Here is a 23,798-nt window from a genome sequence, read left to right on the forward strand (position 1 = left end):
TTTGATATATTTTAATAAATTTGATTTATTTTCTAATCCTAATGAACATTATTTTAATGCACTTAAATGCATTATTTTTAAATGGAAATCCATAGACTTGCACCTCCTGTTAAAGGCATCTGTCACAAAAATAATTAGGAATCCATGATCTAGATAAATGTTGTGAAAATACTCCAAACTTAAATTTAAATAATAGATTTAAAATAATGCCATCCTACAATTCTGTATGACCTTAGGGATAACAAAACATTTGCATAACAAAACCTTTTTTGTTAATGGTACAAGCATATATGCATATATATATGTATATATGAGAAAATATACATGTGTATACACATATACATATATAGCATATACATTCAGCTGTATAGAGACACACACACATACAAACACACACATATCTTGTAGGGTATGTTTGTATAATCTCTCTAGATACATACATAAAATATATACATTTATTTTTATAAAACTTAGAGGTATTTATTAATTTAATAAATATATATTAAGTGTTCATTTTATGTTCAAATTTGCTAAAAAGTGGAGTTAAATGAAAAATTGTTCCATTCTTAGGAGATTTCATTGTTTTGTATGTATCTATAACACACAGTGTGAAGTGGAGTTTTCATTCACTCCTCAACTATTAAATGAGTCCCTAGTATTCATTCTTCATTCTTCATTTACCATAGAAAGACATAATGACTGCCATGGAGCCAATGATTTGGAGAGACATTTCAGGCATCTATAGTCAATTGCAAGAATTAGGTCCTCTATTTAACTCAGCAATGAAACACTACAGTCTTCAAAGTACTGCAATTCTGAAACATTTAAATGGAAATGGAGAGGTGGAGGTTAAGTATAAACAGGTCAAAAGTTGTTTCAAAAAATGTATGATTTAGGAGAACTGGTAAAAAAATGTAATCAGACATAACTGGTCACACAGTAGGAACTAGGCACCACAGATCAACAACTTCTACTGATATCCACTGACTATTATAAGAGAATTTCATATGAAGGAGATTCTGGCTCCCTTTAAGTAACAATTTTGTAATCAAACCAAGATATGTACTAAACCAGAACTCTTCAAACATTTCCCATAGATACTCCATAACAAACTATATCCTTTCTTGCCTTAAAAACTTAATAAACTTATTAACAGTTCATCTCCTTTTCTCTCACTTAGGTAGGTGGGTGATGAAGTGGATAAAATAAGGAACTGAGGCCAAAAGAACTGAGTTTGAATGCTGCCTCAGACATTTTTTAGGTGAGGGACCCTAGGCTGTCGTATAATCTTTATGTGTGGAATTCCAGGTATGTCACATAATCTCTATCTCTTAGGGTTTTGTGAGAATTAAGTGAGTTAACATGTTACATGAAGTATTTTGCAAACATTTATACTATGGAAAACATTGCATTATAAATACTATCTACTATTTCTCTGTTTGTAATTTCCCTACTCCCCAATCCCACCAACTTTTTGATTTAAATGTTTAGGGAACTCTGAATTTTTTAAAATGCTCTATCAAAGTAATTCATCAATTATTCTGCAGTTTTTGTTCTGGAGAGTATCCTAGGGAGCAAAAAATGTTATGTGATTTGTCTATAAACATGCAGTTGCTTTATTCAGAGGTAACAATTGAAGGCAGGTTTTCCTGAGGCCAGATCTCTATCCACTAGACCATGATACTTCTAATTGATCTGGGAAATATTCCAAAAGTATATGTAGGGAAGATAAATAAAACAATGGATTTGCATTTCAGGTGAATTAAACTAAAGTGATCAAAGTTTCATAGGTTATTGAGCTAAGATGAATGGTTTCCATACAACTTAAATTATTAGTATATTTGTAATTTATTGTATTGGCTGGAAATTGCTACTTGATTGCAGAATTCAGTTGTTCAGTTCTATTTTTCCTTCTACCTCTCTGCCTGCAGTGCATAACAAATTTGGATTATTTGGATATTTTAATATGGAATAATAATTATTGAGGCTTAAGAAGCAAAATAAATTAGATTAGAAATAATCTAATAGGTCAGATCTAATGGTCTTTCTGAATGCTTATCCTTCTTAAAGTAACTACTGCCTTTCACATTAACATCTAACACTGGATACTTCCTCCTCTCTAAGTATTTGTGCTACTGTTTTCTCCTTGTATATCTCCTACCTGTTTGACCACTCAATCTCCCATGTTAGTTCTACATCCTTGCCATGCCCACTCATTCTCTGCCTCACAGTATTCTCCTGTGTTAAAATTAATTATCTGAAATGAAAAGAAACTGAGGACAAAACAACTGAGCCATTTATGATTTAATTTGTAAAGCTAGTATTTGCATATCAAATCAGGTTTCCTGACTCCTCAGAGACCCAGAATGATTCATTGAGCTGATTTTTATAACAGAAAAGAGAAATAAATAGAGGAATAAAAAATGACAGAACCTTGTTTGGAACATAATTCAATTGGACAAGACAGGTCATGGGACTAGTTAGCTTCTCTCCTAACCCATTATTCCTTGACTTACATTTGTTGCCTTTTTTGTAGACAAAAAGAATACAGGAAAAGAGGAACTTGTGCTCATTCCCCAACTTCCTTTGAAAATTCCTTTACTCACTCAGAGTCTGGTTCAAGATAAAAAGGGGAGCTTATCCACTAAGACTAGCAAAAGGAGCTTAACCTTTCCCTAACTTTCCCTGTCTCCAGCTGTCAGAAAGGGAACCCTGGCTTCTGGTCAGCACCATTTTCTGCTAGAAAGGAAATTCTAGCCTTCAAAAAGCCATATAATACTAGGATATTTTTTATTCTTTCACATTATCTGCTACTAAATGATAAAATTTTATCAATATATCTATTCACTAAATCTTTATATATTAATGTTTTTTTCCTTCATTTTCTAAAAAGACAATGACATCAGGGAGGTCATGCCACAAGAATGTAAACTGGATTTGAGTGAGGGGGAAACTGTACTGAAATATCAGCTTCACTTTCTCCTTAAGAGCCATCTTGATCTACATATGCAATATGATGACTGGAAATGGCCTGGATGTAAGGTAGTCAGGGTGGGGACTTGCCCAAGGTCACACAGATAGGAAGAGTCAAATGTCTGAAGTCAGATTTGAACTCCATTCCTCCTTGACTCCAAGGCCTGTGTTCTATCCACTGTGTCACCTATCTGTTCCATATTAATTTCAATACAGCAAAAATAAGGTTTCTCCTCTATCCTGTTCAAGAGCTTCTGTCTTGATGCACAGCAGAGGAGGTGAAGATGTAGAGGGTGGAATAGGGTAGGGTAGGGTAGGGTAGGTTTTGGGGGACAGGGCCATTGGGTGTCAGCTCCCTGGGCTTGTGGCTGCAGAAAGTAGCATCTGGACTGTGCCTGATGGGATGTAGACACTGCTGGGCAAAGAGGACCCCAAGTTTTGGGGTGGAGGAACTAGTCACCACCTTAGACTTTCCTCTTTGACTTTTTCTGAGACTATAGTTCCCTGACCATCCTGAGTCTGCAGAGGGCCAGACTGGGCCTCTCTAATGGGATACTGATGAGACTTCCTGGTCAGAGTCCCTTGAGACCCTCTGGGTTGTTCTGGTAGAAGGACTCGGCACCTGTCTAATAAACAAGGCAGCAAACAAAGTGACCCAGATTCTCTTTTTTTGGTGGTTTCACCCTGGTGAAAGGGGACATCTATATGGGTACATATAGATCCCCTAGGGCAGAGGGGGAGATAATAGTCTTCTGACCTACCTGGCAAGGGGAGTCACTTCACTTCACTGTCCTGTGTTTTGGGGTTTTTTTTAGGTTTTGGCAAGGCAAATGGGGTTAAGCTTGCCCAAGGCCACACAACTAGGTAATTATTAAATGTCTGAGACCAGATTTGAACCCAGGTACTCCTGACTCCAGGGCTGGTGCTTTATCAACTGTGCCACCTAGCCACCCCCATATCCTGTGGTTTTTGCTGAAATAACTAACCCATAAATCCTAGGACTGATTGAGTCTTCTGTGTGGCCTATAGTTGTCTCTCACTGGTATCCTCTTAGGGTAGCTAGGTGATGCAGAGGATAGAGCCTTGGCCTTGGAGTCAGGAGAATGAGAGTTCCAATCCAGTCTCAGCCCCCCCTTTTTTTAATTGTTATTTTATTTTTCTAAATATATATTATGAAAATTTTACAAAATTCATTCATATGCTTATGTATATGATTACGTTACCTAATTTCTTTACACACTCTCTTATCATTTAGTAGAAGATAATTTGAAAGTATAAAAAATACTCCCCTGAGACAAAGAGTGAGATTAATATTGTCCATACACATTTGTTTTAAAAATGTTTACAGAGTAGTCATTTTCCTCATGAGGTATTAGGATTAAGGTAACGAAATACATAAGAGACATTTTTCAAAAAGTGAAAGTAGTATAAGTGAAAGTAGTATTTATCCAAGAGAAAGGAAAAACAGTATTATTTGTACTGGGAAATGACTGGATGTAAAACTTCACTGTCATTAAAAATGTTGTTTTAAGATAAAGAGTAACGAAACTTGACAACTCACTGTCAAATTATGCAAAATAATTTATTGTAACAAAAATAGACAGCATCTATAAAGTTTAAATTTCAAAGATTTTGCTTTATTATATAAATGAGTAAATTTATTTTCTCAATTAGGTTGTAAGAACTTCTGGAACAATTGTTTTTCCACAGAGATGACATAGATCTTAGAAATACTGAAAAGTATATACATATATATAGTACATATATGTATATATATGCATATGTATAAATTTACATAAAAATGTAATAGAATGTTCTTTTCTGAGTTTATTCACTTTGGAGTTATATAGAGAGATACCTATAGTCATATCTATATACAACCTGATATATATGTGTTTATACTTATATAGTTACATATATAACTGCAAATTGAATATGTAACATATAAATTATTTATTATTCCAATTACATGCAAAGATAGTTTTCAACATTCATTTTTGGGTAAGATTTTGAGTTCCAAAATTCTACCCTTCCATCCCTTCCCTTCTTCTTCCCCTTTTCAATTAGTAATCTGTTATACATTTCAAGTGTTAAACATATTTCCATATTAGTCAAGCTTTGAAAGAGGAATTGAAACAAAAGCGAAAAAATGAGAGGACCAAAACAAACCCAAAACTTGAAAAATAAAACAAATTGAAAAAAATTGAAAATAGCAGGCTTTTGGGCAGCTAGGTGGCACAGCAGATAGAGCACCAGCCCTGAAGTCAGGAGGAACTGAGTTCACATCCAGTCTTAGACACTTAAAAATTACCTAGCTGTGTGATTTTGGGCAGGTCACTTAACCCCATTGCCTTGCAAAAAAATGAAAAGAAAAAAAAAAGAAAGAAATAAAATAGTAGGCTTTAGTCACTTTTTTAGACTCCATAGATCCTCCTCTGAATAAGCATAGTATATTCCTTTACATATCCTTGGTCACTGTCGGATTGAGAAGAGATTTCGTTATCATAGTTGGTCATCACACACTGTTACTATTAATGCATTGATGTTTTCCTGGATCTCCTCACTTCACTTAGCATGTAAATCTTTCCACTCTTTTCTGAAGTCTGCCCATTCATGATTTCATATAAGATATTGATATGCCACAATTTGTCATTCCCCAATTCTTGAGCATCTTCTCAAATTCCACCACAAAAAGAGCTGCTATAAACATTTTTAGATATTTTGGACTTTCTTCCTTTTTTTATAATCTCTTTAGGATAGAGACCTAGGAATGATATTGTTGGATTAAAGGGTTTGTGCAATTTTATTGCTTTTTAGACTTAGTTCCAAATTGTTTTCCAGAAAGTGTGTATACCTTAATGAAATTTCTCTTATTATCTCTTGTAGCTAATCCTTGTTGATAAAATATAGAAATGCTGAGGGTTTATGTGAGTTTACTTTATAACACACAACCTTGTTGAAGTTGTGGTTTCAAGAATTTTTTAGTTGATTTTCTAAGTTTCTTTAAGTACATAATCATGTCATCTGAAGAGGTATAGTTTTGTTTCCTCACTGTCTATTCTAATTTATTCAATTTCTTTTTTCTTCTCTTATTGCTAAAGTTAGCATTTGTAAAACAATGTGTTTTTTATTTTATAAAAATAAAGTTATTTAATTATTTTTCCAACTATATGTAAAGATAATCTTCAAAAATCTTTTTGTTAGATTTTTTTGCAAGGCAAACAGGGTTAAGTGGCTTGCCCAAGGCCACACAGCTAGGTAATTATTAAGTGTCTGAGGCCAGATCTGAACCCAGGTACTCCTGACTCCAGGGCTGGTGCTTTATCCACTGCACCACCTAGCTACACCTTCAAAAATCATTTTGATTGGTAAATTTTAAATTCTATATTTTTTCTCCTTCACCCTTCCTTCCTCTCTCCTCTAGAGAGAATCTGATATAGGTTATGCATGTATATCTGTGATAAGCAAATTTCCATATCAATCAAATTGTGAAAGAAGAATCAGAATTAAAAGAAAAAAATGAGAAAAAGTAACACAAATTTTAAAAATTGGAAATAGCATGCATTGATTTGTATTGAGATTCCATAGTTCCTTCTCTCAATTTATATATCATTTTCCGTCAAAGTCCTTTAGAATTGTCCTAGATTATGTACTTCTAAAAAAACAAGTCCATCATAACAGATTGTCATACAATGTTGCTGTTGGTGTGTAAAATGTCCTGTTCATTGTAATCAATAATATGCCAGTCTTTCCAATTATTCATAGAATTCTGACTGCTCATGATTTCTTATAGAATAATGGTTCTCCATCATATTCAAATAGAACAATTTGCTCATTTATTCCATAATGAATGGGCACTACATCAATTTTTAATTCTTTGCCACTTCAAAAAGAGCTGTTGTACATAGTTTTTTTGCACATATGGACTTTTTATTCTTTATTATATTTTTAAGATTACAGACCTGGTAGTGATATTGCTAGGTTAAAGGTTATACACAGTTTTAATGTCCTTGGGGCTTAATTTCAAATTGCTCCTCAGAAAGGTTGGATCATCACCAACAATGCATTAAGGATCCCAATTTCCTGCATCCCCTCCAACATTGATCATTTCTCTTTTTTTGTCACATAGATCAATTTGATATGTGTAAGTTGATACTTCAGATTTGTTTAAATTAAATTTCTCTAATGCATAACTATGTGGAGGAACATTACATTTGATTATAGATAGCTTGAATTTCTTCACCTGAATATTGCCTTCATATTGTTTGATCATTTATTAAGTGTTGAATGATATGTATTCTTACAAATTTGACTCAGTTCTCTATACAGTTTATAAATTAGTTCTTTATCAGAAATGCTAGTTATAAAAATTGTCAGTTTTCTACATTCTTTTAATCTTTGTTGCATGGGTCTTGTTTGTGCAAAATCTTTTAAATTTAATGTAATCAATATTATTCAATTTGAATCCCTTGTATAGTCATAAACTCTTGCCCTTTGCATAGTTCTGATAGATAAACTTTTCCTTGTTCTCTTAATTCATAGTATATCTTTTTATATCTAAAATATGTTTCCCATTTAGACCTGTCAATTTGGTATAGGGTATAAGATGTTGGTCTGTGTCTAGTTTCTGCCATGTTTTCCAAGTTCATCTAAATATTTTGTTGAAGATTGAGATCTAATGCCAGATGGTATCAAATAATAATTATTATAGCCATTTACTGCTTTTTTGTGAACCTATTCTATGCCATTGATCAACCACTTTATTTCTAGACAATACCAAAAGATTTTGATAACCCCTGATTTATAATCTAATTTTATATCTGCTACATGTAGTCTACCTTCCTCTGCATTTTTCCATTGATTTCCTAGAAATTTTTGACCTTTTTTTCTGCTATATGATATTTTTTACTACTTTTTCTAGTCCAATAAAATCATTTTTCATAGATTCATTGGTATGGCACTTGATAAATGAGTAGATTTTGATAGAATTATCATTTAGAGCATATTAGTTGAACCTTCACATGAACAATGGACATTTGTCCAGCTATTTAGACCTGATTACATTGGCGTGAAAAGCATTTTGGAATTCTTTTCTTATGGTTGGTAAGTGTGAATGGCAGGTATACTCCTAAGGATTTTATATTGTCTACAGATGCTTCAGTGGAGTTCCTCTTTCTAAATCTTTTTGCTGTGCTTTGTTGGAAAAATATAGAAATGCTGATAATTTGTATTGGTTTATTTTATAATGTACAACTTTGCTAAAGTTACTAATTGTTTCAAGTAGTTTTTTTAATTGATTTTCTAAGTATAGCATCCTATCCTTTGCAAAGAGTGAGGATGTTGTTTCCTCATTTACTAGTCCAACTCCCTCAATTTAATTTTCCTTCTCTTATTGTGATAACTAGCATTTCCTAATGCAATACGGAATAATAGTGGTGATAATTGGCATCCTTGTTTCAAATTTGATCTTAATAGGAATTCTTCTAGCTTATCCTCTGTACATAAAATGCTTGCTTAGTGTTTTAGATAGATACTGCTTAATGTTTTAAGGAAAACTCCATTCATACCCATACTATCTAGAGTTGTTTTTAATGGAAATGGGTGCTGTATTTTGTCAAAACTTTTTCAATATTTATTTGAATAATCTTAGGATTTCTGTTGGATTTGTTATTTATATGGTCAATTATGCTGTTAGTTGTCCTAAAAATTGAACCAGTTTGCATTCATGGTATAAATACTACCTGATCATACTATATTTTCCTGGTGATAACTTGATGTAATATCTTTGCTAATATGTTATTTAGAATTTTGCATAATTATTCAAGGGTGAAATTTATAATTTTCTTTTTGTGTTTTGACTCCTCATTTAGGTATCAGCATCAAGTTGGTGATATAAAAGGAATTTGGCAGATCACATTCTTCACTAATTTTACAAATATCTTATATAGAATTATCAGTTCTCTAAATGTTTGGTAGATGCTAAAATTTATGGGATGCAATCAAAGAAGTTTTTAGAAGAAATTTTATATCTCTAAAGGCTTATGAGACTTAAATAAAGAGATCAATGAATTGGGCACGTAACTAAAAATCTCCGATTAAATACAGAATTAGAAATTTTGAAAATCAAAGGAGAAATTGATGAAATTGAAAGTAAAACAACTATGAAAGTAATTAAGAGAGCTAAGAGTTTGTTTTATTAAAAACACTAAAATGAATAGATCTTTGGTTAAACTCATTAAAAAAAGAAACCAGTTGTCTGAAGCAAAAAATGAAAAGGGTATTCCAATGAGAAGGAAATTAAAGGAATCATTCAAAGCTACTTCAACTGTATGGCAACAAACTGGCATTATCAATGAATTTCCTGAATGTTTACAAAAATAAAAGCTACTCAGATTAACCAAAGAGGAAATAAAATAATTGAATAAAATTTCAGAAAAAAAGAAATTGAAGAAAGCTAAAATAGTCTCCCTAAGAAAAAATCTCCAGGTTCAGATGGATTTACAAGTGAATTTTATACAATATTGAAGAAAAAAATGAATTACAATTCTATATAAATTATTTTAGAAAATAGATGAAGGAGCTCTGCCAAATTTCTTTTATAACACCAATATGGTGTTGATACTTACTAAATCAGGAAGAGCTTAATCAAACAAAAGAAATTATAGACAAACCTCTATAAATATTCTATAATGAATATTGAAGTGAAATATTAGCAAAGTGATTACACCAAGTTTTTACAAGGATAAAACACCAAGATCAGGTAGAATTTATAGCAGATATGCAGATCACCATTTAGAAAATAATCAACATATCAATAAAAAAATAAGAGAAATAAGGGTGGCTAGGTGGTGCAGTGGATAGAGCACTGGCCCTGGAGTCAGGAGTACTTGAGTTCAAATCTGGCCTCAAGGTGTGTGGCCTTGGGCAAGTCACTTAACCCCATTTGCCTTGCCAAAAAACCCCTAAAAAATGAGAGGAAATAATATCTAAATAGATGCTGAAAAAGTTTTTAACAATACAGAACCCATTTCAAGTAAAACACTAGATGGCATAGGGATAAATGGAGTTTTCCTTAAAATTATAAGCAGTATCTATCTAAAACCATCAGCAAGCATTATAAATAAAGGAATAAATTAGCAGTATTTCCAGAAGTTCAGGGGTGAAAAAAGGATGTCCATTATCACATTATTATTCTATGTTGCGTTAGAAAGGTTAGGTTTATTGATAAAAGTAGAAAAAGTAAATGAAGGAAATGGAATAGGCAATGAGGAAGTAAAATTGTTATTCTTTGCAGATATGATGGTTTGCTTTAGTGAGCCCTAGAGAATCAACCTTGAAACTACTTGAAACAATGAACAACTTCAACAAAGTTGCAGGATATAAAATGAACCAGTAAAAATCATCAACATTTCTATATATGACCAAAAAAGCCCAAAAGCTGCAGAAAGAAAGAGAAATTCTATGTAATTAAACTTTATAAAACATAAAATACTTGGGAGTTTATCTCCTAAAACAAACGCAGATTCTGTATGAATATAATTACAAAATACTTTGCACACAAATAAAGTTTGAACTAAACAAATGGAAATATTTAATTTCTCTTGATTAGGCTGAGCTAATATCATAAAAATGGCAATTCTGCCTAAATTAAATAACTTATTCAGAGCCATTCCAATTAAACTACACAAAAACTGTTTTACAGACCTGGAAAAATAATAACAAAATTCATCTGGAGAACCTAAAAGGCATTATTGTAAAAGAATTATTGGCAAAGATTCAAATTAAGCATACCTACATTTACATAGTCTAAAACTTTATTATAAAGTTGCAGTCATGAAAACTTTCTGGTTCTGGCTAAGAAACAGAAGTGGATCATTGTAATAGAAGCAATGCTAATTCTAGTAATCTACTATTTGATAAATACAAAGACATTAGAATCTTGGATAAGAGCCCACTATTTTTTAGAAAATACTGGGGAAACTAGAAAATAGTATGGCAAAAATTAGGCATAGACTCATATCTCTCATCTATACAAAATAAAGTAAAAATGGGAATAGCAGTTACAAATAAAGGGTGATACCATAGACAAATTAAGAGAACTAGAAATACTCTTCCTGTCAGATCTATGGAGAAGGGAGAATTTTATGATCAAACAATAGATAGAGAATATTATAAATTGCAAAATCTGTGATTTCAAAACATTAAATTAAAAAATTGCAGAAATAAACCCAATACAGTTAAGATTAGAAGGAATGCAGAAAGCTGAAAAAGTTTTCACAAGTAGTATTTCTGATAAAAGGCTCATTTCTATATAGAAAACTGAATCAAATTTACAAAATTATCAGTCATTCTCCGATTGGTAAATGGTCAAAACATATGAATAGGTAATTTTCATATAAATAAATTAAAGTTATTTGTAGTCATTTGAAAATGCTCCGAATTATTATTGATTAGAGAAATTCAAATTAAAACAACTCTGATGAACCACTTCACACCTATCTTATTGACTACAATTATAAAAAAAAAGGAAAATGATCAATGTTGGAAAGAATGTGGGAAAATTGGGACACTAATGAAACGTTGGAGTGATGAACAGTCTCAACCATTCTGGAGAGCAATTTAGAATTATGTCTAAAGGGACATTCATTACTAAGTCTATATACCAAAGTGATCATAAAAAATGGGAAACATCGCACATGTTCAAAAATATTTTTAACACATCTTTTTATAGTGTCAAAGAATTGGAACTTGAGGGAATGCCCATCAACTGAGGAATGACTGAACAAATTATGATATTATGAATGTTTTGGAGTTCTATTGTTCTGTAAGAAATCAGGAATATTTGAACTTTAGAGAAGGATGGAAAGACTTGTATGAACAAATGCTGAGTGAAGTAAGCAGAAATAACTGAACATTATACACGTTAAAAAAAATAACAAGATGATGAACTATGAAGAAAGCAGTTCCTCACGACAGTTCAGTGATCAGGGCCAATCCTTAGACAACTATAAAGGAAAAATATTGTCCAAATTCATCAATAAAACTATTGAACAAAGCACACTATGTTCACTTTTTTAATTTTTTGTTATGTTTTTCTTTTCTTTCTCATGTTTTTCCTTTAGACTATTTAATGTAAAACTCACATTGGTCAAGGGCTCAGAAGGGGATCAGAAAGAATGACACAGGGACATCACACTGGCACAGGACTGCCCAGCATGGTGTACCCTCATCAGAGAGGATATGGTGCTTTATGAGCAAGGCAAAATTGAAGCTGGTCAAAGGACAGGACATAAGTAAATTTAAAGTAATCACCTTGGAGTTCTCATGGACTCTTTGTCTTTACCTGTGGTAAAACATTCTGAACTCATGTTATTCTGTTCAACCACACTGTGATATCATCGACCCATAATGCAATGAATGGTTTTGACATCTTTGATGTACTAAGGTTGTAGAACTCTACTACACTTGCTTCAACTGTCTTCATGAACATTGGTCAAAATTGTTCTCTGCTCACTCTGCAGTTTTCACATGCTCACCAATGGGGTTATTACTGGACTGTGGTCGCTGAGCTTGCTACAGCTTCTTGAATAATTAGCCCTTCAAAGGGCTCAGCAAGGACTCATACCAAAGGTACTAAATCTGTTAAGTATAAAAAATACAAAATAAATGGACTGAAAGAAAGGGGCATCAGGAATAGGTTCATGTTGGTGATACCTGAGTTGAATCTTGAAGGAAGCAAAGGATTATTAATGGTGGAACTGAGTAATGAAATGCCAGCATGGAATCTTTCCTTTGCAAAAAGCTAAATGTAGGAAGTGGAATGCCGAATTCAGGAAATAATGAAAACTCTCTCCCATTAAATTACTTGAAAGGGGTGTGTAAAATTAAGAAATATGAAATAAGACTATACATGCAGATTGTAGATAGTTCACAGTGCTCTGAATGTCTACCTGAGGAGTTGAACTTTTATTATGGGAGTTACTTTATAATTCCATTGGAGAATGTTTAATTTAATATTACTGAGAAAATATATGTTTGATTGATATAAATTTTTGAATGTCATATACATAAATCCTGGGCAGCTAAGTGGTATAATGTATAGTGGAGAGAGCTCCAGCCCTGGAATCAAAAGGACTGAGTTCAAATCTGAGCTCAGACCTTTGACACCTACTAGTTTTGTGATCTTGTGCAAGTCATTTAACTCTGATTGCCTCACATCCAGGATCATCGCCATTCATATCTGGACCCTGAATCCAGATGGCTTTGGAGGAAAAAAATGAGCTGTTGACTCAGCACAGCATCCCCCCCCCCCCCCATTCAGATCCTATTGAACTACTTCTCATGGCAATACCTCCCTGAAGTCATGATCTTCTTTTTGTTTTTTATTTTTCTTTTTGTAAGGCAATGGGGTTAGGTGACTTCCCCAAGGTCACAGAACTAGGTAAATAGTAAGTGTCTGAGGTCAGATTTGATGTCAAGTCCTCCTGACTCCAGGGCCAGTGCTCTATCCACTGCATCACCTAGCTGCCCCCTGTCATGGTCTTCTTCGAGAATGAAGGACAAACATCATCATCATCACCATCCTCCTCCTCATCATCATCATTATCAAAAATTCAAATTTATAAGTTTACTTGTGAACTTTCAGAAACTATCTTCAATTTCAGACAGAATTAAAAAGTTCAAGAACATGGCATTGAAATTTCCAACTGTCTTGCATTTTACAATTGAGTGGATCAGTGAAAATAGTCACTGATTTTGGAGACCCTTGCTCATCTACTTTTATCTTTGTGCTCTTGATCAAATCTTCTATCTAATGGTTGGATCAGATGATCTCTAACATTCCTTCTACTTCTATAATTACATTGTTCATTGATAGGTTATTGTAGCTCTCCAAAAACCAAAACATTGTCCTCTTGACAGAAATGATAAATTCTTTGAGTTTATTCCCAAAGTTACTTCTTAGCTAAGCCTTTTCATTTCCCAAATCACTGAATTTTATAATTTCTCCTTGTACTCTCTACATACACCCTCTTATCAAATTTCAGTCAAGTTTTAAGTATAGTCCTTGCAGCAATAGCCATTGGTAAAACATGGGGAAAGACAGTGGCAGAGGGATAGAGTGTTAATATCAGACAAGAAAACTTCAGTTTTTGAACTGCCTCTGATAAATCTAGACTTGGCCATTAAGAACATCCATAATATTTTGACTTTTACAACAGTTTCTGATTTCCATTAGTTAAGACTTTTCTCCACAAAATGTCCTTGCTTATATCAATGAAACCCTAGGTCTCATAAACAAAAAAAACAAACCATTAAAAACCTACAGCAACAGCAATAATTATCAAAAAGTCACGAAAATACTTAGGTAGCACAATGCAGTAGGAAAGATACTGTGCTAAGAAGATTTAGGTTTATTCCTGCTTTTCTCACTTTTTGACCTGGCATGAGTAATTTCATTTTATTGATTTCTTTGTATTATATATCTTTTTTTTCCTCGAACATGGGGAAATTGGCATAGAGCCTTCCCAAAGTTATGTCATAGTCAAACTGGAAGGATAGCATTATTTTAAAAAAGAAATAGCTAAAATAAAAGACTTCCATTTCTATCTCCCCTATACACTTTTTAAAAAATATATATGATTGGCCCATTCTCCTAGAATCAAGCAAGTTAATTCTGCCTTTCAAAATTCTAAGGGTATCATGAGAGGTTCAAGGTGGCAAGCTAGGAATGGAGAGGGGAAAACTCTTTAATATACTACCATAAGTTTGGGCACCCATTGGATATGTTTACAGCTAAATAGATAGCTTTATACAAAATTATAATTAACAATATTGTATTTATTGTTCCTTCATTTCATTTGTGTATATTTACATATATATATAATATTATATATATATATATATATATATATATATATATATATATATATATATCCACAGATATTTGTACTTTTTACCATTGGAATGTGAGCTCTATTCTATAAAGTATACTTTATTCCATTCTTTTTTATAGTTATTCCTAGTATATAATATAATTCCAGGAACAAATGAGACACTTATAGTGAATAATTAAAAAGTTAAAGAATTTTTGTTATGGAGGGTACACAGGACAAAGGCATCAATTTGGAAAATGGAGTATTGAGAACAAGTTGACTGGTGCACTTATGTTGTAGGGGTGTAGAGTGTGTTCAGTAAGATTAGTATCTATGGTGTAAGTACTGCTTTTTCATGACTGCTTTCTACTTTTGATGTTCACCTGATCCACCAGGCAGCCGTACCCTGGCAAACTGTTTTGATAGATTGGTAAAACTAGTGTGAGAAGTGTCTATCCTAAGCATGTGAAAATTGACCCTGATGGAATGGAAAGATGGGAACAATTTGTTCCAACATCTATGAAAGCAGATGAAGCAGGCCCTATTGAGCACTTAGAAATTGGCTAGGTATGTAAACATCAAGGTCATTCACTGAATCTTGAACCACCACAATTGTCTTGACCCTGTCATACCATTGAACTGTAATGAACCATGAGAGTAACAGCAATACTTCATGTACCACTACCTTAGGTAAATGCAGTTTATTCCAGTATCAGAAGATATTACCCATACCATTTTACCTTTTTTACCTATGGCAAAGTTCTGGTGACAGGCAAGTGATGAAGCAGCAGTTGCGGATACAGAGGGAGCTTTAGTCAAAATCCTGCCCACATCTTCTTACTGGAAGCAGCAATGGGATCTGGCAAACTTCTGTGTATCTGATTAGTCTTTTAAAGATCACTTAGCTCACCTTTTGGTATGAGGAAGGGATTAGAAATGTTCCCTAACAAATGTCTACTTATGAAATCTTGACTTGGCAGGGTCTCATCCTGAGGTCATAACACAAAACACATGTATAAAAAGCTTCTTCAAAGATGATTTCACTCACCACTGGTACTTAAAATTGTGCAGTCATAAACATCACAAAATCTAGTAGACCTGTAAGATGAATAAATCTGGTTGCAAGAAAACTTAGCAGATATCACAAATAATGGCCATGAATAAAACAAGACTGGCAAATGAAGGTCAGCTTACTGAAGTCAGAGCTAGATATGCATTTTTCTGCAATGGTCACAGAGGAAGGATAAAAGGTCTGCAATCAAAACAAATCAAAGCAACATGCTAATATGCCTACCAAAAGAATGTAGCAACACACTCATGACAGTATGATTATCACTTGTAGGAAAATGCCACAGGATTATATGCTCTCACCACAATGAACCCTGGTGAAATCAAAGAAAAATTTTATGAAGATCTAGAGGCCCTTATCAATGTACCAAAAATGGATAAGCTTGTTATTCTTGGTGACATTAATGCTAATGTAGGCTCAGACTACCAGACAGAGCAGAAATTCCTTGGAAGAAATGGAGTTGGAAATAGCAATAGCAACGGTCACCTACTTGTAAGATGTATACATCTCAAGACTTTCCCATTATCAACATCATCCTCTGTTTACTAAAATGCAATAAAACTTCAAAGATTCACCCCCACAGAAAACACTGGCATTTAATAGACTATGTGATTACAAGGAAATAATATAGACAGGATGTAAGAGTGATGATGGTAATGTAAGACAAAGAATCCTAGACTAATCACAGATTTATCCTCTCAAAGCTAATTATTCACATTCAATAAAAGTGGTGACCCTAAGGCAAAATCATTACCAGAAGAATGTGTCAACGAATTTGAGTATTTCTCTGAGCAAGAACAGTTTGTTTATAATTTGGAGAAAAAATTGATCCAACACATATTTGATAATACTGTAGCAGAATAGAAGTGGGAAGCATTCAGAGATTTGGTGCATAGTACTGCAGTTGATCATCCGAGTCTGAGCACTTGCAAACATTAATAGTGATTTGACAAAAATAGTGGGAAAAGTCCAAAACTGAGAACTACCCCAAATTATCAGGATAATTCATCCATCTCTAACAAGGCAACATTTAATTCCATTAAAAGTAAAGTACAAAAGAAGCTTAAAGAGATAAAGGTTTCTTGGCTCAGTAAGAAGGAAGATGAAATTAAATTCCACGGTGTGCTGAAGATTATTTATGGGTCAGACCTATGGTATATTTCAACTACTTAGTGCCAAAGAAGCAACATTGTTTACTGATAAGGACATGATCCTAGAAAGACAGTTCTCAAGAGACTGTCATCAACAATGCTGAAACCAATTGAGCATTTACCTCATGTTGAAGTCAAACTCTCCCTAGCTGAGGTTCCAGATCAATAAAAGGTAAAGCACCTTGTGCTAATTCTATTCAAGTAAATATTTACAAAGTGAGGATTCATTGCTCATACAATAGGTGATTGAAATTTTCTTGGTTATATGTCAAGAAAAGGTTATCGCCAAGGAGTTCAAGGACAATTCTTTAGTGTTCTCTATAAAGGGAAATAGAATGTCCTTTGATCATCACAAAGGGATCTCTCTGTATGTTACTGATGGCAAGATTCTTACCAAAGGTCTCTCAAATAGACTGATCCTTCACCTGGAAGATGATCATCTACCTGAGAGCCAGTGTAGCCTCAGAAAGGACTGAGGAATGTAAGTATGATGTTGCTTCCTGAACTACAGAAGAAATGCCAGGAGCAGAAGTGTGGTTTGTCACAATATTTGAAGATCTGAATAAGGCTTTTAATAATTCAGTAGTGAGAGCTTATGAAGAATTTTCTCATCAGTTTGCTGCCAGAGGAGTTTATCAGTATTGTATGTTAATTTCAAGTCTGTGCCTGGGTTCTGGTTAATGGATGACATTCTTGTGCTTTCTCAGTCACTAATGGATTGAAAGAAGAATGTCTGCCTGGAGCAGTTTCTTGACCAGGCAGCCCAGGGAACACCAAACTCAACTTTCAGTAGGGAAGTCTCTTCCAGAGAGATTGGAAGATAGCATGGTCTTCAGTGCAGCCCAAATCCCAGGAAATGGAAGCAGACACACAGAGCCACCCAGCAGCTGCTCCCAGAGTACTAAGCTCACAGAAGGTAAGGCAGTGAGCAAAGACTGTCTAGGTCTCTCCTGTGGCCCTGGGACAGGACTCTTGTGCTTTGTTCATATTCAGACCCTGGTCACCTTCTGGGGGCCCCCTATTGTCATCCAGAGACCAGAGCACAGTTAGGAGAGAAGTCAGAGCCTCACATAAGTCCTTGAATGAACTGAGGTCCTTGAGGGGGTGGGGGTATCCCACTAACAGAAAAGCTCAAGAAGCCTGCCAAACTAGGCACAGTCTGGGGAAATGAGTAAGCAGAAAAAAATAAGGAACCTGACCATAGACAATTTCTTTGGTCCTCTGGAAGACCAAAACACACAATCAGAAGAAGAGGAAATTTCCAGCTTATACATCAAAATCCTCTAAGACATTTAGGCTATTTCAGGCTATTCCAAAAGTTCAAAAAATGTTGAAAATCAAGTTAGTGAGATAGAGGAAAAATTGGGAAGAGAAATGAGGGAGATGCAGGTAAGAAAAACAAGTCAACAGGAGATCCAGGTAAATACTGAACAAAATAACATACTAACATACTAAATACTAGTAATAACATACTAAAAACTCATTTAGGTCAAATGGAAAAAAACAGTTCAAAATAAAATGAGAAAAGCTGAATTGGTCAGCTGGAAAAGGAGACAAGAAAGCTCTCTGAAGATAAGAAATCCTTCAAATATAGAATGGAACTAAAGGAAGCTGATGACTTTGCAAGGAATCAAGACACAATAAAATAATATCAAAGGAATGAAAAACTGAAAGAAAACATGAAAATTCTCATTGACAAAACAATGGATATGGAAAACAGCTACAGCAGAAACAATTTAAAAAGTATTGGGCTACCTGATAGTCATAATCAGAAAAAGAGACATGACTTGCTTTTTAAAGAATTTCTGCAGGAAAATTGTCCTGAATTCCAGAGGGCAAAATAGAAATTGAGAGAATCCTTTGATCTCCTTCTGAAAAAATTCCAAAGCAAAAAATAACCTCCAGGAATATTATAGTCATGTTCCAGGACTATCAAGTCAAAGAGAAAATACTACAAGCAGTCAGAAAAAAAACAGTTCAAAAATTGTGGTGCTGCAGCCAGGATTACCCAGATTTAGCAGCATCCACATTAAAGGCTCATAAGGCTTGGAATATCATATTCCATAAGGCTAAAGAGCTTGGAATGCAACCATGAATCAAATACCCATCAAAAGTGAACATCCTCTTCCAGGAGAAAAGATAGACTTTCAATGAAACAGAAGAATTTCAAATGTTCCTGCTGAAATAGCCAGAACAGAACAGAAAGTTTGATCTTCAAGTACAGGACTCAGGTGAAACACAGAGAATGGGGACAAGAAAGGTAAATTATGAAGGATTTAATGATCATGAATTACATGTATTCCTGCATGGGAAAATGATACAGATAATCCTCATGTGAACCTTCTCATTTATTAGAGCAGTTGGAAGGAGCTTTTATAGTCAAGCCACAGGACAGAGATGAATTTGAAGGCATAATATATTTTTTAAATGGATTAAATGGGTGAAAAGGAAATGTACCAGGAGAAAGGAAAGGAGAGATAGCATAGAATAAGATATTTCATGTAAAAGAGTCAAGAAACAGCTTTTGCAATGGGATGGAAGGGAGAGGTGAGGATTATTAAGGGAGCCTTCATTCTTATCAGAGTGGCTCATAAAGTATATATATTCAATAGGGCATAGAAACTTAGAAGAAAAAGGAGAGAAATGGGACAGGGGAAGTGAGGGGGAAGGTAGGGTATAGAGGAGGGAAGATCATGGGAGAAGATAGTAATATATAACGTATTTTCTTTTTTAATTTTTTGCAAGGTGGTGGGATTGGATGGTCTGCCTGGGTCTATGGGGATGGTTGGGTGCTGGGTCTCTGGAGTAAGATCTAGACTTGGGGCTGCTTGGCTGCAGGACTGGTGCTCTGTCTCCTCTGTCATTTGACTGCCCCACAGCACACTTTTGATGTGGGACAGAGTGAAAGGAAGAGTGAAAATACCATAACTGTTAGTGGAGAGAAATGGATGGAGGGAATTACAATCAGCAACATCAACTACGAAAATAACTTCTCTGATGGACTTAATATAAAGAATTTGATCCAACATAGAGACAGAGCTGATGGAATCAGAACACAGACTGAAGCACATTTTTTTCTCTTTCTTTCACTTTATTACTCATAAGTTTCTTTGTATTTTTGTGGGGGGGGGAGGAATTCTGCTTACTCACTACAAGACTATTTTAGTAATGTATAAATAAATAAAAATATATGCCTGATCTGGTGTTTTGTAGCAGGATGTTTTCATCAATGTTAGCAAACACATTCAATGGGTATGAACTTAGAATCAAAGTTGTTGTTCTTCAACTTGAAAAGACTGCAAGCTAGACAAAAGTGGAGGATGTCTATATATCATTGTTCATTCAATGTAGTCTCTTAAGCCAAGTTACAACAAAGCATGAATCAATTATCTAATGACTGTGCTAATTTTGGACTAACAATAAACTTCAAGAAAATACACATGGTCCATTAACCAGCATCATATCATCCATGTGTGGAACCAACAATTATAGCAAATAGGTTGAATATTGTGGACATGTTCACTTGCTTTGGTAGTAAACTTTCCAGGGATTTGCATATTGATAATGAGGTTGATAGACACATTGTCAGAGCTAATTGACTCTTTGGAAGACTCCAGAGTAAGGTATGAAAGAGAAGAGGTATTAGACTTTCTACCAAACTAAGATTTCTATACCCTATTGACTGTGTATGTTGTTTCCTCTCTGAGCTATTTTTGATAAGAATAAAGGTTTACTCATTCCCTCCTCACCTTTCCTCTACAGAATCACTGTGCTGATCTCTTTGTTGTATGCCTGTGAAATTTGGACAGTATACCAGTGACATGCCAGAAAAGTGAAAATTTTCTTTTCAATTGACTTAGCAAGATTCTTAATCTTACTTGATCAGATGAGGTACAGAAGACTAAAGTCCTTTCTCCAACTAAATTGCAAAGTATTCAAACTGCCTTGCTGAGAGTGCAACTCAGATGGGCTGATGTTGTTCTAGAGCCAAGCATGCACTTGCCCAAAAGACTGTTTTGGGGGAACTCATTAAAGACATATGCTCACATAGTTGTCAGAGAAGGTGATACAAGGACACTCAAGATTTCTCCTTTTTTATTTTTTTATTTATTTTCACATTACAGCAATAGTCTTGATGTAAAAGTAAATATAACACCTCATACCACAAAGATAGAAAAACCTAGAGAAAAATAAATCTAGAGAAAAAGAACAAAAATGAACTTTCAGTCCGTGTTCAGATACCATGAACTCTGTCTCTAGGATGGATCACATTCTTTATCATAAGTCCATCAGAGAATTTGCTCCAATATTTTTCCTCACAATTATTGTTAACTATATTTCCCTCCTTTTTATTCTACCCTACTTATCCTATTCTCTCTCTTCTTTCACTGTGTCCCTCCTCAAAACTGTGTTGTATGTGACTACCTTCTCCTACAATCTTCCCTCTCTTCTATTATTTACATCTCCCTCCATTTCCCCTGTCCCCTTTCTTCCATCCCTTTCCTCTCCTTTTTCCTCTAGGAGAAGTGAGATTTCTATACCCTATTGATTGTGTATGTTGTTTCCTCTCTGAGCTATTTTTGATAAGAATAAAGGTTTACTCATTCCCTCCTCACCTTTCCTCTAATTCTACTTTGCTAAATTTTTTTTTGACTTATATAAAATATCTTAATCCATTCTACCTCTCCTTTCCCTTTCTCCCAGAACTTTTTCACCCGTCCATCTTTACAATATAGTATACCTTCATATTCAGCTTGCTTCTGTGCCAGGTCTATATATACTGCTTCTATCTGCTCTAATAAAAGAGAAGGTTCATACAAATTATTAGTGTCATCTTCCCATGAAGGAATATGAACAATCAACATCATTAAATACCTTAATTTTTCCTTACCAACCACCTCTCTATGTTATTTGAAGAGTCCTGTTCTTAAAGATCGAACTTTCTGCTCAGTTATGGTAGTTTCAACAAGAAAAAAGTGAAAGTCCCCTATTTCATAGAATATTTCATTTTCCCCTTTAAGAAGATGTTCAGTGTTGCTGGGTAGTTGATTCTTGGTTATAATCCATGCTATTTTGCCTTCCACAACATCATATTCTAAGCCCTATGAGACCTTAATGTAGACAGTGCTAAATCCTGTGGAATTCTGAAACTAGTGCCACAACATTTGAATAGTTTCTTTCTGGCTGATTGTAATTAATATTTTCTCTTTGACTTGGGAGTTCTGGAACATGACTGTAATATTCCTGGGAGGTTTTTTTTTCTTTTTAGTATTTCTTTCAGGAGGTGATTGCTGGATCCGCTCAATCATTATTTTACCTTCTGAATCTAGGATATGCCTGGAAAATTTCTCTAAAATGAAGTCTAGACTCTTTTCCTGGTCATTATTTTTAGGCAGCCCAATAATTTTAAATTTTTCTGTTCTAGATCTATTTTCCAGGTTCTCCACAGAGATATTTCACATTTTCTTGATTTCTCACAAGAAATCAGCTTCCTTTACATCTATTCTACATTTGAAGGAGTTATTTTCTTCAGAGGGCTAGGATCTGGATTTAAGGCAATTGCCAAACTTTTGAGGGTTTACTGTGATACTGAGCCAGGGAACTTCATTATTTTTTTTTCTGTTGCCTGAACATTTTATTATTTAAGTTTTATAATATTCCCCCAATCTTGCTTCCCTCCCCCCCCACCCCACCCCCACAGATAGTACTCTGTCAGTCTTTACTTAGGGAACTTAATTGTTTCAAAATCTTAAGAGAGAGACTCTGACTGCCCTCCTGATCTGGATGACCACAAGCACTTCCCTCCTGATCTGGATGACCACAAGCACTTCCCTTTGCCCTGGAGTAGTAAGGAGGGTCACTGCTCTGCTATGGCAGTTCGGTGGACCACTTTCTCCGGATCTGAGTATGGTTGACACTTTTCTGCACCAGGTATATTGGAGAGTTCCCTAACCCCATTTTCATCCCTGAGCTGAGCACTCTAGAAGTAGCTGCTTGTTGACTCTGCAGGTTCCCAGGGCAGAGACCCAGAATGGCCCAAGTTCCATGCTTACTCTAGTGAGGCAGAATTATCCTGATGACCTTCCAAAGTGTCCTTGAAGACAATCCCTGGACTGAGATATCTGAAAACTGCTCCCATTTCCTCAGATGCAGGCAACCCCAGGGACCCTGGTACATTGTAGACTGCTCCTAGAAGCCTGGAGTATATTCATTCTGGTACAGCCAGCCTGGCTCAGGCTGAACTATGACTGTATCCAGTCTAGATGGAATAAATTCTGCCCACAGATCTTCCAAGTTGTCTTAGGCTGGAAAATTGCTCTACTTGGTCTTTCAATCATCAAAATAATGTGAAAAGGGGAGTTATGAGGGATAGAAGAACCTGGAAGCAGTGTCAAAAAAACCTTAAAAGAGAGAATATCATTCTGTTAATCAAGCAACTGACTTTTATTGCATGCTAAAACCATTACTGGTGCTAGTGGTACAGCAACAAAGAAGAAAATTAACCCTCTTTATAGTAATTTTACATTTTATTTATTGGGATGGAGGGGGGAGATTTCCAGAAAGAGTCACAAAAAATTATGTGAACAGGTAATTAAGACATTATTGTTAACATTCTAAAGAATAGTTTCATTTGAATGGGAAAGCAAGAAGCCAGAAGGAGAATCAGAATAAGAGGAAATGCTGCAGCACCTGTTGAAAAGAGAGTTAAGTATACAGTAACAACAGTATTGT

The sequence above is a fragment of the Macrotis lagotis genome, chromosome 1, assembly GCF_037893015.1.
Source record: "Macrotis lagotis isolate mMagLag1 chromosome 1, bilby.v1.9.chrom.fasta, whole genome shotgun sequence".
Taxonomy (NCBI): Eukaryota; Metazoa; Chordata; class Mammalia; order Peramelemorphia; family Peramelidae; genus Macrotis; species Macrotis lagotis.